The sequence below is a fragment of the Arvicola amphibius genome, chromosome X (assembly GCF_903992535.2).
Source record: "Arvicola amphibius chromosome X, mArvAmp1.2, whole genome shotgun sequence".
Lineage (NCBI taxonomy): Eukaryota > Metazoa > Chordata > Mammalia > Rodentia > Cricetidae > Arvicola > Arvicola amphibius.
In genome coordinates this window covers 31,334,829-31,350,788 of record NC_052065.1, presented here as the reverse complement: position 1 = coordinate 31,350,788, position 15,960 = coordinate 31,334,829, and the positions used below count along the sequence as shown (strand labels likewise).

The following is a 15,960-nucleotide window of genomic DNA, read 5'->3' as shown; positions in this document are numbered from 1 at the left end:
AAGTGTATCTTCTTTCTGGGACAACCCTGAAAAATATTGGCAAAGGGAAAACTTCACAGTGGGCAGAACTTCGGGCAATACATTTTGACTGGAAGAAAATAGCCAGGTTTTCTATAGTTCACTGATTCTTGGGTTGTGGCCCATGGATTGGCTGGATGGTCAGGGACTTGGAAAGAGCATGATTGAAAAATTGAGGAGAAAGACTTAGGGGGAAGAAGTATGTGGTTAAATCTCTCCAAATGGGTAGAAGATGTGAAGATACTTGTGTCCTGTGTAAACGGTTGTCAAAAGGTGACTTCAACTGAAGAGTTTGAGAATCAAGTAGATAGGATGGACCATTTCTGTGGACAGTCAGTCTCTTTCCTCAGTTATTCCTGTCATTGCCCAATGGGCCCATGAACAAAGTGGCCATGGTGGCAGAGATGAGCGTTATGAATGGCTCAGCAATATGGACTTCCACTCACCAAGGCTGACCTGGCTACAGCTGCTGCTGAGTGTCAGATCTGCCAACAGCAGAGACTACCACTGAGACCCAGATATGGCACCTTTCCCTGGGGAGACAAACTAGTAACCTGGTATCAGGTTTACTACATCAGACCACTTCCTCCATGGAGAAGACAACACTTTATCCTTGCTGGAGTAGAAACTTATTCTGGCTATGGATTTGCCTTTCCTGCATGCAATGCTTCTGCCAAACCCACCATCCATGGGCTTACGTTCACCATCACAATATTCCATACAGTATTGCTTCTCACCAGGGAACTCACTTCACAGCAGAGAGGTGTGACAGTGGACCCATGATCATGAATTTCACTGGTCTTACCATGCTCTTCACCATCCTGAAGCAGTTGACCTGATAGATGGAATAGCCTTTTGAAGGCACAGTTACTGAACCATTTAGAGGGCTGGGGCAGGGTTCTTCAGAAAGCAGATATGCTTTGAATCAGTGTCCAATATATAGTATGATTTCTCACATATCCAGATTCTACTCACACACATACACACACACACACACACACACACACACACACACACACACACACACACACACATATATATATATAGTATGATTTCTCACTCACATATCCAGATTCTACTGATTCAGGAATCAAGGCTAAAAAATGGTATATAATATTCCATTGAACTGGAAGTTCAGACTTTCCTCTGGCCAACTGGGCTTCTGAAACCCTTAAACCAACAGGCTTAGAAAGGAATAATAGTGTTAAGAGAGGTGATTGATCCAGATTACCATGGAGAAATTGGATTACTTCACCACACTGGAGGTAATAAAGTTAGTGTCAGTGGAAAACTGTAGTCAGAATTTTCTTTGGACCACTAACCAGTTAGCTCCCAAATAATGACACAGAAACTTATTATTAATTATGAATGGTCAGCCTTAGCTTAGGCTTGTCCCACTAGCTCTTTTAACTTAGTTTAACCTGTTTCTATTTATCTGTGTTTTGCCTCAGATTTTTTTTAACCTTTCTTTCATTCTGTATGCCCTATTTTCTTGCTTCATCCATGTCTGTCTGTCTGTCCCCTGGCATCTCTCTGGTGTCTCTGTTTTTTTCTCCCCCTGAGCCTAAATTCCTCCTCCTACTTATTCTTCCTGCCAGGAAGTCCTGTCTATATCCCTTCTCCTTCGTTATTGGCCATTCAGCTTTTTATTAAACCAATCAGGTGCTCTAGGCAGACAGGTAAAGCAGCAATACATCTTTATATAATTAAACAAATGCAACACATCTTTGCATAATTAAACAAATATTCTGCAACAGGAAATTACAATAGTCTAATCCAGGCAGGATGACAAAGGCACAGGCCCATCAGGAATGAAGTTATGGGTTACTCCTCCTAGAAAAGAGCCAAAACCTCCTGAAGTCCTTGCAGAGGGTGGAGGAAATGCAGAGTGGGTAGTAAAGGAAGGTATTTCTAAATACCAGCTAAGACCATGAGATCAGTTACAGAAAAGAGGATATTTTTATAGTTTAGGCTTGTTTCTAACTAGCTCTTTTTTTTCTATTCAAAAGATTTTAATAATTGAGGGAAAACTTACACAACCAAAGATCCGGTGAATGCCAGGAGTGCAGGAAACCAAAGAGGAAGGGGCAAGCATACCTGGATGTTTTTTTTCCCATGTTTTTTTTAATATTTAAAAATTTCCATCTCCTCCCTTCCTCTTCCCCCTTCCCTCCCCTCCTCCTCCCCCTTCCCTCCCCTCCTCCTCTCCCTTCCTAACCCTCCCCTCCACCCATTCCTCCCCTCCCTCCCTCTCCAGGCCAAGGAGCCATCAGGGTTCCCTACTCTATGTTAAGACCAAGGTCCTTCCAACTCCCCCCAGGTCCAGGAAGGTGATTGACCAAGCTGAGAAGGTTCCCACAGAGCCCGTCCATGCAGAAGAATCAGAGCCCAGCACCATTGTCCTTTGCTTCTCAGTCAGCCCCCACTGTTGGCCACATTCAGAGAGACGGGTTTGGTCCATCAGTCCCATTCCAACTGGAGTTGGTGATCTCCCATTAGTTCTGTCCCACTGTCTCCATGAGCTCTTATAACTTAAATTAACCCATCTCTATTTATCTTTGTGTTGCCGTATGCCTTGCTCCTTTTACCTCTCCTCCTACATGCTTTGATCTCTGAGTCCAGGCTGATAACTCCTCCTTTCTTCTTCCCAGAGCTCTCTGTCCTCAGAAATCCCTCCTAACATCTTCCTACCTCGCTAATGTCCATTTAGTGTTTTATTAAACCAATCATAGTAACACATCTTCACATAGTATATAGGAATATTCCACAGCATAGTATCAAAAAACAAACTGAGGCCTGGTATAATGACATATAAATTTAATCTCAGCACTTGGGAATTCTGAGGCAAGCATATCTCTGTGAGTTAGAAATCAAATTCCAAGCTACATAGAGAGATCTTGTCTAAAAAAATAAGATAAAATAAACCAAAATGGGAGGCTCCTGAAGAACAGTAAAGGAAGTTGACCTCTGGTTTTCATGTACATGTGTACAGAGTACACACATTCATGCTAATTCACAAAAACATGTACACACACACACACACATATCCAGTTCAAGACTATCTTTGTCTATGTTATGAGTTCAAGGTAATCCTGAATTACATAAGACCTAGTCTCAAAACAAACAAACAAATAAATAAGAATAAATATAATAAAAATTGAGGGTCACTAAGCATAAGCACCCAGTATGCAACTCAAGCCCCAAAGTTCTTCCAGTCCCTCCTCTGTCTTCCAAATGTTTAGAGTATATGAATGAGTCACTACACATGACTTTACATATAGTGTTAGCATGCTGTAAATCTGATACATTCTGGACTTGGGTTGATAAAGAATCACAGAAGCATTCAAAGAGAGGGTGATTGATTGTTTCACTTGAGTGTTTACCAGAAAAGGGTAGAGAGAAATATGATGGGAGGCTTCACAAAATTGTTAACCTTGAATAAAGCTCTTTCTTTGCTTTTATTATTTGCAGTTGGTTCCATCCAAGTTTTTTGTTTTGGAATAACATACAGAAAAGCTGCAAGAGTAGAGTAAGAAAAGATACCGAGGATATAGGTAAGTGATTAGAACACCTGCCTAGCATGTTCAAGACCCTGAGTTCAGTCCTCAGCACTGGAAAAGAAAACATAAAAAAATGAACACCTTTCACCTATTACCCTCACCACATTTGCTTTTTGTCTCAAAAGATAGAAACACAAATTCATTTGTTTGCTTGGTGTTGTTTTTGAACCGGAGTGTTTATTGAAGTAACACTTTAGTCCTTCTTTACATATCTTCTAAGAACAAGGATGTTATCTTACATAACCATAGTAAGAGACCATATTCAGGAAATTAGCATTACTGAATGTATGTATCACCTAACACAATCCATATTTAAATTGTTCGAAGTCTCCCAATAATGGTATTGACACCTGCTTTTTCTCTTGTGACACAGGGTTGAGTCAAGGATTGTACACAACAAGGACTGTACACAACAAGGATGGTACCCAAACACTGCAAACAGCATTTATTAATCAGGCTTTAGTATATCTTTCTTTGGAGAAGTTCCCAAACCTGCTTTTTGGGAGCAGGGCTTTACAGGCATGGCATTTTGGATGGGTACAGGACAATTTTATAGAACGCTTTTCAATTAAGATTTGTTTGTTCACTCAAGATCAGATTTTAGGGAATAATTTTGGTAAGAGTCCTATGTGAATGTGTGGTTCTCAGTAACTTTGTAGCAGGGAGCATAAAATATCTATTTGTCTCATCAATGGGCGTATTTCTGACTACTTAGTTAGGGGAATGTTGTGGTTTGAATATGATTTGAATGTATCCCCCAGGCTTCCTGGTTGAAATCTAATTCCCATTGTGAAGTCTTAAGAGGGTGGAAACTGTCTTAGTTCTATCGTTATGAAGAGACCATGACCAAGACAACTCTTACAAGGGAAAGGCAACCAGCCAGCAAGGTAATCACCAGATTTGTACATGTGAACTTGGACCTCTAGAACCACAAGCTCAAATTAGCCTTTTTTTTCTTTATAAGCTAGCTACTCATTCTATGGTATTCTGTTAGCAGCAGTAGAAGACAGGCTAATTCAGTTAGGTGACATCAGTTAAGTCTCTCTATTGTAAAGGGATTTTCTCACTTTGTAATTAATATGGGAGAGAGTAGGTGCTACCGTCTTTGAAGGACTATGTTCTGAACAGGATTTTATTTAAAAATATCATTTTAGTATTTTTTAAAGTTAATTTTGTGTGTGTGTAGGGGGAATGTGTACATATGAGAAGGTGCCTTTGGAAGGTATTGAATCTACCTGGAGCTAGAATTAGGGGCTGTTGTGAATCCATTGATGTGGGTGCTGGGAACTAAACATGCATGAGTCCTTTGCAAAAGGAGCAAGTGTTTGTAACTACTTAGCCATCTCTCCAGGTCCCTGAATCAGTACTTTGAAAAATGGCCAGATTCCCAGTGAGTAAGGAGGAGGAAAACATTTTAGACAGAAAGAGGAAAGTACATAAAAAGGTACAAAGGTATACACTTGTAACAAGAGGCACAGTGGGGTGGATGTGTCCCTTAAAAGCTGGTGTGGGGCCAATGGAGGTTTTAGAGCACTGAAGGAGACTTGCCTTTGAAGGAGAGAGTGAGTGGTTTCCTTCTCTTTCTCTACCTTCCTGCCATGGTTTGTTGCCTCACCACAGACCCTAAACAATAGCGTCAATTGGTCATGAACCATGAGCTAAAACTTCTAAAACCATGAGCTAAAATAAACTTTTCCTAAACTGATTTATTTCAGGCAGATTTTTTCCTTTTACTTTTCTTTTTCTTTGAGATGGGGTTTCTCTGTGTAGCCCTGGTCATCTTAAAACTCACTCTATAGGCCGTGCTGGCCTCAAACTCAGAGATTTGCTTGCTTCTGCCTCCCAAGTGTTAGAATTAAAAGGCTTGCACCACCACTGCCCAGATTTTTTATTACTTTTTCCCACATTTTGATTCTATTTTTTGTTTGTGTGCTCTTGTGTCAGTATCACAGTGCGCATGTGGACATCAGAGGAAAATTTTCAAGGCTGGGTTCTCTCCCTCTATCATATGGGTCCTAATGACTATGCTGAGGCTGTCAGGCTTGAGGCAGACACCTTTACCTACTCATTTGATCTTGCCTACCAGTTTTTTTGGGGGCGGTCCCAAGGAAGCCTCAAACTCTCTCCTCCTGAGTGATGGGATTTCAGATATGCATCTACTAAGTCCAGTTGATAAAGTGCTGAGCACAGAATCTGGGGTTTCATACATACTAGGCAAGTTCTATATCTATTGAACTACAGCCTCAGCCTTATTTCAGATGTTACAGTAACTAAAAGCTGACAAACATGGGAGAGCAGAGACTAACTCAAAACTGCTAGCATGTATAAACATGAGTTTTGAGTAGTGGCAGGTAGACTGTCTAGGAATCTCAGAAAGTAATGCCTTGGAATATTCATTTTTAAAAAACTCACCTATATTTTATGTGTAAGGGTGTTTTGCTTATATGTATGTCTGTGTGCCAGGTAAATGTGGTGCCCTTGAAAGTTAAAAGAGGACTTTATATCTCCTAGAACTAGTTACTGACAATACTTGATGGAGGAGGGTCTTCTATCAATCTGTTGATTTCATTGGTTAATTAATAAAGAAAACTGCTTGGCCTGATAGGTCAGAACATAGGTGGGTGGAGTAGACAGAACAGAATGCTGGGAAGAAGGGAAATGAGGCAGATGCAATGAAGCTCCAACCCAAGATGGACGTAGGCTAGAATATTCCCAGTAAGCCTCCCGTCGTGGTGCTACACACATTACTAAATACGGGTTAATAAAAATGTGAGAGTTAGCCAGTAAGAGGCTGAAGCTAATGGGACAAGCAGTGTTTAAATGAATACAATTTGTGTGTTGTTATTTCGGGTATAAAGCTAGCTGTGCAGGAGCCGGGTGGTGGGAGCAGCCCTCTGCTCCTTCTACAAGAGGGTGTTATTTAAAGATTTCCACATTTGTACCCATCTGTCTACTCTCACCAAGGACCAGGCTGAGTCCAGAAACAAGCCCCAGAGTAGCAAGATTCCAGGCTGTCTGGCTATATGTGATAATACAGCTGACAGAACACCATGCTTGAATTAAATTTATATACAGCAATCAGGGAGGCTAACTCCCAACTTTGACACAGGACCTTCTGCCAGGAAACTCATCTTAATTGTCCATCATACAACCTAACATGCAATTCTTTAAGCTAGCTAGCTCTCCTGAACCCTTATTCCATACTGCTTTAGGTTTTCTCACTTCCACCATCCTTCAGTTGAGCATCTGCCTCACTGCCTTCTTCCTAGCATTCTGTTCTGTCTACTCCACCACCTATGTTCTGACCTATCAGGCCAAGCAGTTTCTTTATTAATTAACCAATGAAAGCAACACATAGAAAGAAGACCCACCTACATCATCTTGTCTTGAGTACAGACAGCATGAGAAAATAATTATGGCTTTTTTAGATGAAAATAAAACATGATGGGTTGTTAAGGTGACTCAGCCAAAGGTACCTACCATTAACCAAGCCTGAATCTGAGTTTGATCCCTAGGAGGACCCATATGATAGAAGGAAGGAAACAACTCTCATAATCTGTCTTCTAACTTTCATCTACATCTACAGAAGCACATATGGGTACACACACATACACACACACAATAAACAGAAGAAAAATGCATCTAAAAGAAATATACTTAATTGATGCATCTTGTACAGTTAGGTTCTGAAAACCCGACTGGGCTAATGGTGGAATGAAGAAATGATAGACACTGAAGAAATGACAGACATACAGAAAAGGTAGGATAAGGTGAGATGTGCTCACTCTGATGGAAATCACCTACCATGCAACAATGTGAAACTTAGTGGGTTTATCACATACAGCACAAGGAGGAGGGTTTATCTAGTATCAGTAGCATGTCTCTGGGGGGAGTAGTCTTAGGTCACAGGCATCTTGAAAGAGGAAGTTATAGCTGCAGGCTTTTTGCACATGCTTGTCAGCTGTTGGTAAACACTCGTACTTGGACCAGCACAAGCCTTTGCCATTCCTCTGAGCCTCACCTGCAGAAAATATTGCCTCTCCCATGGGTCTGAGGCACTGGGGTCCTTGACATGACTCTGCCAATGTCAACAATATACCTTCACTCATGGCTTCCCCTGTTCCCCACACTTAGTTAATTTTTTAAAGTTAATGCATTTTAATAAACATATATTTTATAAAGTCATCCCATGTATCATGGTCATAAAATATTTGAATATTTCTTTCTAAATCTTATTTGTGAAATATTAAATACTTAAAACAACTTTGGGTACATAGTAAGAATTAAATAATGTTGAATTTGTTTTTCTCTTCTGTTTGTTTGTTTGTTTTTTGGGGGGACATATAGTCCCATTTAACCTAAGTTTGTTTTCAATTTGCTATGTAGCTGGAGATCCTTGTGAGGTCCTCAACCTTGACAATTCTGGATCATAGGTGTGTGCCACTATGCCTAGTTCTTATACTATGTTAAAGGTAGAACCCATAGCTTCATAGATAGTGGGCAAGCACTACAGAAACTGAGGTACATCCATCCCTGGACTTTTGGGTATGTTTTCATCATAGATTCTATAAACTATAAAACTAAAGATTTAAAACTTTTTTCTTTTCATCTCTTCTCTTTCCTTCATTCTTCTCTTCTCTTCTTCCTTACCCTCCCCCTCTCTCTGGTTTCTTGTGTAGCCATGGTTGTCCTGGAACTCTTTCTGCAAACCAGGCTGTCTTCAAACTCAGAGATTTGCCTGCCTCTGCTCTAATTGCTGGGATTAAAGGCACACACTACCATGCCTGACTCTCTCTCCTTAGAACCTAGGGCTTTGTGCATGTTAGGCAACTACTCTAATTCTGAGATACTTCCCCAGCCCACATTTTATTTCTAATCTTTAACAACTATTCAAGCTGACACATATTTTTGTTTTTAAACTGATAATTAACATTGTATGTATATAACATTATGCTTTTTAAGATATATATGTGATAAAATCAGGCTATTTATCAGGCTTATTACCTTATATTTATAGTTTTTGTCAATCTTAGACATTTGGTATTACACTTGAGTGGTAGAGTTAAAAAGGAGCTTTCTTTATGCATGTTATACTTTTTAATGTACAAAAATAGTCATTTTATTTGTTTAAAACTTTTATTCTTTTATTATAAACTGTATCCTGATAGCAGCTTCCCCTCCCTCCACTCCTAGTTCCTACCTCCACATCCTTTCTACAGATCCACTCTTCTTGTTACCCTTTTAAAAAAAGAGCAGGCTTCCCAGGGTTATCCACAAACATGGCCTAACGAAAAATAAGACTGGGCATAAACCTTCATATCAAGGTTTAAGGAGGCAACCTACCAGGAGGAAAGGGGTCCCAAGTGCAGAAAAAAGAATCAGAAATACCCCTACTCCCACTTTTAGGAGTCCCACAAGAACCCCATGATACTAACCAAAAGGTAAATGCAGAGAGCCTAGCTCAGACCCATATAGAGCCCTTCACTTTGTCAATGTTTGTTGCTTCAGTCTCTGTGAGACCCTATTAGCCCTGATTAGTTGATTCTGTGGACCGTGTTCTCATGGTGTCCTCAGACCCCTCTGGCTCCTATAATCCTTCCTTCACATCTTCTGTGGGTTTCCCCAGCTCTGCCTAATGTTTGGCTGTGGGTCTCTGGATGACATCCCTCTGATGACAATTGGGCTAGGCACCAATCTATGAGGATAACATTATTAAGAATCATTTCATTGACTTTTAATTTTTTGCCAGTCATGTTTGGTTCTATCCTGGGTCCCTGGGCTGTCCTGCCTCTGGTTCATGTCCATTCAGGCTGTCAGGCCTGGGCTTCCTGAAACACTAATTCTAATTGTTCTTAATAATAAAAATCTAGAGTCAGATTTAGGGGTTAATGATGAAAGATCAGAGAAGCAGAGTGGTCAGTCACTGGAGTTCATACCTCTACCAATGCTTAGACCAAAGGGGTGAGCCTGTCTTTGTGAATTCTCAGACTACATGCGCAGTCTGAATCCTCGGACTGCATTCTTAGACTAACTCCTCAGACTGCATGCTCAGACAGAATCTGTCTCTATGAATCCTCAGATTGTATCTTCAGAATTCATCTGAGCTCCTGGTTCCTCCTGCCCTATATTCCTCTCTCCACTCAGCCATATCTCTTCCTGTTCCCACCTCCCTGGTGTTGGGATTAAAGACATGTGACTCCCAAGTACTGGGATTAAATGTGTGAGCCACCTCTGCTCAACTCTTTTAGAGTGTTTCTCTTTTAGACTGGATCAATTTTGTGTAGCCCAGGGTAGCCTTGAACTCACAGAAATCCATCTTCCTCTGTCTCCTGAGCCATGAGATTAAAGGTGTGTGCCACCACTTCTTGGCCTCTATGACTAACTAGTGGCTAGCTCTGCACTCTGATCTTCAGTCAAGCTTTATTTGCTAGATTACAAACAAAATATCACCACAGCTTCCTCCCATGGTGTGGACCTCAAATTGGACCAGTCATGGGTTGGCTACTCCCACAAGTTTTGTGCCACCATTGCCCCAGCATATTTTGCAGACAGAACAGATTGTAGGTCAAAGGTTTTGTAGCTGGGTTGGTGTCCCAGTTCCACTGCTGGAAACCCTGCCTGCTTACAGAAGATGGCCAGTTCAGGCTCTGTATTCTTCCTTATTAGGAGACTTCATTAGGATCACTCTGGTAGATTCTAGAGAGTTTCCACTGCACTATATTTCTACATTGCCCCTCAAGTCAAGTTATCTCTCCCAGTACTCTTTCCCTCTGTCCCTCGCACACACCACCTGATCTCACCTGTTCCCACCCCCTCCTGTCACCACTCCACCTACAAAATCTATTCTGTTCCCCCTTCCCAGGGAGATCCATGTGTCCCATTTGAGTCCTCCTTATTACTTAGACTCTGTGTATGTGGATTATAGCATGATTATCCTTTACTTAATAGCTAATATCCACTTACAAGTGACTACATACCATGTTTATCTTTCTGGTTCTGGGTTCCCTCACTCAGGATGGTCTTTTATAGTTCCATTCATTTTTCTGCAAATTTCATGATGTCATTGTTTTTAATAGGTGAGTAATACTTCATTGTGTAAATTACCACATTTTCTTTATTCATTCTTTTGCTGAGGGACATCTAAGTTGTTTCCAGTTTCTGGCTATTATGAATAAAACCAGTTAACATGGTTAAGCAAGTGTCCTTGTGGTAGGATTGAGCATCCTTTGGTTATAGGCCCAAGAACGGTATATCTGAGTCTTGAGGTAGATTGATCCTCAATTTTCTGAGGATCTGCTTTATTGACTTCTAAAGTGGTGGTACACGTTTACACTCCCACTAGTAATAGAGGAGTGTTCCCCTTGCTTCACATCCTCACCAGCATGAGCTGTCACTTTTTTTGATATTAGCTATTCTGACAGGTGTAAGGTATTCTCAAATTAGTTTGGATTTGCATTTCCCTGATGATTAAAGACACTGAACATTTCTCTAAGTATTTCTCAGCCATTTGAGATTTCTCTATTGAGAATTCTGTTTAGATTTTTACCCATTTTTAATTGGATTATTTAGTTTGTTGATGTCTAGTTTATTGAGTTCTTAAATTTTGGATATTAGTCCTTTGTCAAATGTGGAATTGGTGAAAATCTTTTTTCATTCTACAGGATGTCATTTTTTCCTATTGACACTGTCCTTTGCCTTACATAAGCTTCTCAGATTCATGAGGTCCCATTTATTGATTGTTGTTCTTTGTGCCCATGCTATTAATGTTTTGTCTCCTTTGCCAATGGATTCAAGGCTATTCCCTGCTTTCTCTTCTATTAGGTTCAATATATTTAGTTGAAATTTTTGATCTACTTGGTCTTGAACTTGTGCAGGGTGATAAATATGGATCAATTTGCATTCTTCTATATGCTGATATCTAGTTAGACTAACAACATTTTTTGAAGATGCTTTCTTTTTTTCATTGTACACTTCTCCCTTCTTTATCAAAAATCAGGTGTCTATAGGTGTGTGGATTTATGACTGTATCTTTGATTCAATTCCATTGATGCATCTGTCTGTTTTTATACCAATACTATGCAGTTTTTATTATTATAGCTCTGTAGTACAGCCTGAAATCAGAAATGGTGACACCTCTGGATGTTCTTTTATTGTACAAAATTGTTTTAACTATTTTGGGTCTTTTGTGTTTCAATTTGAAATTGAGTATTGTCCTTTCAAGGTCTGTAAAAATTGTGTTGGAATTTTGATGCAGATTATGTTGAATCTGTAGATTGTGTGTGGTAGGATGGGCCTTACCTGGGTTCTGGGTAAAGGTGTGGTCTCTGGTAAAGTAGCTGTGTCATTTTATAATTAAGAATGAGAGCTAACTTGTGCATTGCTAATATCCAACAGTAAGATTTACAAAAGTGGAAAATATTTGGTAGTGACAATAATTCTGAGAAATGAAATGGATATTCTTCCTCATTGTCAGAGTCAGAGGGGAAGATAGGTCAGATCATATGGTGACAAAGATTGTGGAGCAATGAAAATTCATGGGGTTGGGTAAAAAGATTCTATCAATAAAATGAACTTGGTATCCAGGAAAGCTAAAGGTACATGTGTTCTGTTCTCCAGTACTTTTATCCCAGATAGAAACAGTTGTTCACACAAATAAGAAGACATGGCATATAGTTATATCCCAGGTGTAGTGGTGTACACCTTTAATGCCAGCATTTGGGAGGCAGAGGCAGGAGGACCTCTTTGAGTTAAAGGTCAGCCCGATCTGCATAGTGAGTTCCAACACAGTCAGGGCTATATAGAGAGACCTTGCTTCAGAAAAGCAGTGTTATTTATTATAGCAAAAATACAGAAACAATATAGACATCCACCAGAAAGAATACTAAAATTTGATAGTATGGCCATCTAGTTAATACCATACAAATAGCTATGAAAACAAATGAACTGAAGATACATGTACAAACCTGGACAAGCCTCAAAAGTACAATGCTGTGTAATAAGAAGCACATTTCAGGAGAATATATGCAGGATAAAGTTTAAAAACAAGTTGAACCAGTATATAAATTGTTTATACATGTATTTGCATATATGTATGTATGCAAACTTTTTCTCTTTATAGATAACAAAAATTTAAAACTATTATGGGTCTGAGAAATAGCAAAATAAGGGTATGATTCTCTCTCTGGAGGAGAGGAAAGGTTTTGAGAATGTTAGATGGTGCATTTCATGCTTCATCTTTTATTTTGTTAAGAAAATAGATATAAGCCAGGCATAGTGGCACACACCTTTATCTCATTACTTGGGAGGCAGAGGCAGGAAGATTTTTGTGAGTTCAAAGCCAACCTGGTTTACATAGTGAGTTCCAGGACAGCCAGAGCTACAAAGTGAGACCCTGTCTTTAAAAACATTCGGGGGGGGGGGAAGAAAATGGATGTAAATAAAATATGACAAAATGTTAAGGTGTGATATGCTAAATGTTGGGTATATATGTATTTAATATCACTTCCAGTAGACTTTTAAGATTGCTTGAACATTTCATAATAAAAATATATTGGAGGAAATGTACTGTGCTTTGAACTAGAAATTTCTATGCTAGTAATTTACTAATTTACAAATTTAGACTTATTTATTTTATTTTCTGTGTATGAGTGCTTTGCTCACATGTGTGTCTGTGTACCATATGCATGCCTGATGCCAGAGAAAGTCAGAAGAGTACGTCAGATCCCCTGGAATTGGAGCTAAGGGTTATTGTTAGTTGCCATATGGGTGTTGGGAATTGAACCTTGGTGCTGCTGAATCATGTATCTAGTCTGGTAATTTACCTATTTATTCTGGGGAAATCCTCACAAATGTGTGCATATTTATCTACCATCATATTGTTGTAAATGCTATTTATAAATAAAAAATTGTAGGAAACATATTCTGGCCATAAGGGTTGATTTAAGTACATTATAGGACTCCATAAGGAAAAATACAATGCACTTCTCACAGTGGTAGCCTAGAAGGACATTTATAAGTATGATCAAAAGTTTATAGTCTTTTTTTGAAAAAAAGACTATAGTTTGATCTCAATTTATAAAACTTAAAAAATCTATTTACTCACATATGTAGATTCATGAATAGACAAAAGTAACTAAGGACATAATAAATAATGTATACATTAGTTATCTTGGAGCATTGTTGTTATAAAAGCTCTTCATTTGGGAATTTCCACTTGAATTCTTGATCTTTTGTCTTCACATTGCAAGTGCTTGAATTATAGGCATGTGCCACCATGCTGGGATGATTTTCCATAAAATAATAACAGAAGTAACACTTGGTGACCTGTGGTGGCTTGAAGAGCTATGCCCCCATAAACTCGTGTTTGAATTACTGGCATATTGGGAAGTATGGCATTGTTGGAGTGTGTGTGGCGTTATTGGAGGAAGTATGTCATTGTGGGAGCATGCTTTGAGGTCTCATATATGTGGGACAGCTTAATTCTTGGTACCTGTAGATCAAGATGTAGAACTCTCAGCTACCTCTCCAGCACCATGTCTGCCTGTGTGCTGTCATGCTTCCCACCATGATGCTAATGGACTACACCTCTGAACTGTAAGGCAGCCCCAATTAAATATTTTCCTTTATAAGAGTTGCTATGGTCATGGTGTCTCTTCACAAAAATAAAAACCTTAACTAAGACATGGCCCATGCCTTCAATCCAAGTACTTGGGAGGTAGAGGCAAGCAGTGTTTGAGGCCAGCCTGAACTACATAGCAAGTTTTAGGTAAGTCAAAGCTTCAGAGGGAGATTCTGTCTCAAAAATAGAAGGAAACAAAATCAGAAAAACAGCCCAAACCCCAGAGTTTCAATTAATTACATTGTTCCATTTGCTTGTGTGTGTCACAGTTCTCATGCTGAGGTCAGACAATTTTCAGGAGTTGGTTCTTTTCTTTCAGCATGAGGATCATCATACGTAAGCAGACTTGGTGACAAGTGTCTTTACCTGTTGGGTCATCTTGCTAGCCTTTACTTTCCCATTTTTTGATACATACTTTCACTGTGTAGTCCAGGTTGGCAGCAAACTTGCTGTCTTCTTACCTCAGCCTCCTGAGTCCTAGGATTATGAACATGTACCATTGTGCCTGACTGTTATAGTGTTGTAATTAGAAAAAAAACTGCTTTCAAAAAGGAACTGTTCTAGTTTGCTTTTCATTGCTATGCTAACCACCATCTTTACCTGAGGAGCTATTAGAATTTGATAGCTTCTGAGGGAGTTACAGTCAGCTTTCTTTTCTTTTTTAAAATTTATCTATTTATTTATTTATTAAAAATTTCCACCTTCTCCCATCCTCCCATTTCCCTCCCACTTTCCCTCTCCAGTCCTAAGAGAAGTCAGGGTGCCCTGCCCTGTGGTAAGTCCAAGGCCCCCCCCCTTCATCCAGGTCTAGGAAGGTGTGCATCCAAGCAGACTAGGCTCCCAAAAAGCCAGTACATGCAATAGAATCAAAATCTGGTGTCATTATCATTGGCTTTTCAGTCAGCCCTCATTGTCAACCACATTCAGAGAGTCCGGTTTGATCACATGCTCATTCAGTTCCAGTCCAGCTGGCCTTGGTGAGTCAGCTTTCTTTAATGACGTGATCCCTGGTAGGTGGATCACACACTATGGTGGGCCCCATTCCCAAGAGTAGTTGAGCAACACTAAGTGTACTTGATGGGAGAAAACAAATAAACAAAAAAAAGCAGACAAAAACTCAATGTCGGGGTGATAGAGAGGTGATGAGAGAGAGGGTGGTTATGAAGGAGCTAGGGGAGATGAGCATGATCAAAATGCATTGCATGAAATTCTCAGCAGTAACTGGATGTTCTTCCAGAGCCTCTGCGATTCCCCAGGGATCCTACATCCTTCTCCAATCTCTGTGGGTGCTGAGTGCATATGATTCACAGACATAAAAATAAACAATTAAAAATATTATTTAAAAATATAAAAACCAAACAAACAAAGAAACAAAACCTCATCATGACTAAAAGCAACTTGGGAGTGTCTTAGTTAATCACCCATTAAAACAATTGGTAATGTAAATACCACTTTCTAGAACAGAATTGTATTTTGTTGTGTTGAAATTTATGAGTAAGTTATAAATAGTATTATAAAAAATCTTTACTTAGCTCTTTTGATCTGCTATCAGAAAATAATATAAGTTGAAAAACATATAATTAATGGACACTTATTTCTCACAGTAATAGAGACTGACATATCTAAGATCAATATGACAGCAGATATGATTAATCTGGTGAACCCCACTTTTTGCTTCATAAATGGCCATTTTCTTACTGTAGGGTCCTCACTTAGTGAAAGTGGTAAAGGTCACTAATCTCATTCATGAAGTCTGATCTCACT

General features: G+C 39.4%; 1 pseudogene; it reads left to right on the top strand.

Moving 5' to 3' along the window:
• Window positions 1-435: 435 nt before the first annotated feature.
• LOC119804186 overlaps window positions 436-15,960 on the top strand; it is a 28,888-nt pseudogene continuing 13,363 nt past the window's right edge.